The sequence below is a fragment of the Myotis brandtii genome, unplaced genomic scaffold, assembly GCF_000412655.1.
Source record: "Myotis brandtii unplaced genomic scaffold, ASM41265v1 scaffold743, whole genome shotgun sequence".
Lineage (NCBI taxonomy): Eukaryota > Metazoa > Chordata > Mammalia > Chiroptera > Vespertilionidae > Myotis > Myotis brandtii.
This window is the reverse complement of record NW_005370960.1, coordinates 1,422,578-1,424,716: the sequence shown is the minus strand read 5'-3', so window position 1 is coordinate 1,424,716 and position 2,139 is coordinate 1,422,578. Positions and strand designations below refer to the sequence as shown.

General features: G+C 60.6%; 1 protein-coding gene across 1 annotated transcript in view; it reads left to right on the top strand.

Annotated features, from left to right (window-relative positions):
• The window catches only part of IGFBP1 (insulin-like growth factor binding protein 1), a 9,475-nt gene that overhangs the window by 3,401 nt on the left and 3,935 nt on the right, over positions 1–2,139 (top strand). The gene's annotated exons all lie outside the window — the stretch shown is intronic.

Sequence of the window (2,139 nt, the reverse complement as noted above, 5' to 3'; positions counted from 1 at the left end):
CTGTGCAGGAGGCTCCGTCCTGGGCCTTCCCTGTCTCCCTGCAGCTGTGCCCGGCCTCCCACCGGCTCGGGGACCATCCACTGCCTCCCGCAGCCGGGCTGTGCTCTCCTTCCTCCCGGCGTTTGTCACGTCCCCTTCCCGTGGAAAGTCTGGGTTCGCTGTTTTTCTGCCCCTAGATCCTCCCCAGAGGGAGGACCCCTGGTCATTCCCTAAACACAGCACCCTCTTCCCAGTCTCCTGCCTTCCCCATGGCTGTCTGCCCCCCACTGCACCCCGGGCACTGCTGTCTGCCCCTGCTGTACCCCCTGCACTGCTGTCTGCCCCCCACGCACCCCCTGCACTGCTGTCTGCCCCCCACTGCACTCCAGGCACTGATGTCTGCCCCCCACTGCACCCCCTCACTGCTGTCTGCCCCACTGCACCCCGGGCCCTCCCTCTGTGGCCTTGTTTTGCTTGCTGCTGGGAGAGGCTGCGCCTGTGGGGGTGCCCACAGCTGGAGCCCCACAGCTGAGAGGACTCAGCACATTAATTTTACGTGTTGTTCCTGTCGGTCAGTGTGAGGACCTGAGTGCACAGAACGAGGAGTCTCGGTGACGTGAGCCAGGAGGCCCGGGACGCGCGCGGGGACAGGTCTCTCCCTCCGTCCCCTGACTGCCCGCCCCCCCCAGGAGGCACAGATACTGGTTTCTTACCCGTTCTTCTCAAGAGTTTCAATCCCGCCAGAGGGACAGGGACGGGCTATTCATACAGGGCACTGAACACAAACAAGGGCATATCCTGTACCTTCTCATTAAAAAAAATATTTTTATTGATTTCAGAGAGGAAGGGAGAGGGAGAGAGAGAGAAACATCAATGATGAGAGAGAATCATGGATCAGCCGCCTCCTGCACGCCCCTGACTAGGGATGGAGCCCGCCACCTGGGCCTGTGCCCTGACCGGGAATCGAACCCTGACCTCCTGGTTCATAGGTAGACGCTCACCACTGAGCCACACCGGTTAGGCATGTACCTTCCCATTTTTACTTCACTTGGAAATTGTACTTAACTTGCGTGTTTACTAATCTCGAGACTGTTCTCCCTCCGTACATACAGGGCTGCCTCGGTTTGGGGACCGGGCTCCCCAGAAAACCTGCAGCTCCTGGGCACAGGGGGGCCGCCTCACGGTCCTTGAAGGGACTGGGACATTTGTCTTGCAACCCAGGAGAAGATCCAAGAAAGAGGAATTTTAACTAAAGAGAAGCCCTTGGTATTTGGTTCCCGATACACATTTGGTCTGAGTCAGAAAGTCCCAGGGGCCCGGGGTATGGGTGCCCCGGTCTCTGGGTGCCTGGGGTCTGGGTGCCTGGGGGTTTGGGTGCCTGGGGGTCTGGGTGCCTAGGGTCTGGGTGCTTAGGGTCTGAGTGCCTGGAGGTTTGGGTGCTGGGGTCTGGGTGCCTAGGGTCTGGGTGCCTGGGTGCTGGGGTCTGGGTGCCCCTGCAGCCTCGCACTCTGTCCGGCCCCAGCCCTCTCCTCTCTGGAGGTGCAGTTGCCCACCTCGCCCAGGGAAGGACTCTCCTGTCCCTCCTCCTGGGAAAGGCAGGGAGACTGGAGCTCCAGGTGGAGTCTCCTTCCTGCAGAACCAGCCGGCCAGCCGGCGCCTTAGTCCTAAGCGGCCGCCCCTGTTCTCCCCGAACCTCGGTTTCCCCATTTGAAAACGGGGGGTGGAGGCCTGGCCAGCGTGGCTCAGTGGCTGAGCATGGACCTAGGAGCCAGGAGGTCAGGGTTCTGGGTTGCGGGCTGGATCCCCAGTGTGGGTCGTGCAGGAGGCGGCCGATGGATGATTCTCTCTCGTCATTGATCTCTCTCTCCCTCTCCCTCTCCCTTCCTCTCTGAAATCAATAAAAATATATGGAAGGAAGGAAGGAAAGAAAGGAAAGAAAGAGAGAAAGAAAGAAGAAAGAAAGAGAGAGAGAGAGAGAGAGAAAGAAAAAGGGCGGAGGCTTCCCGTGGCCCAGCCGGGGCTCCTGGCACAGAACGGGCCGGGCCCCGGCCACGCGCTCCCGTGAAGGGAACTCACAACAACCGGACAAACAGCCGAGACCCGCGCTGACGCTCCCGCCCACGCCTGGCGCGGGGCCTCGAGCGCAGAGCAAAACAAACT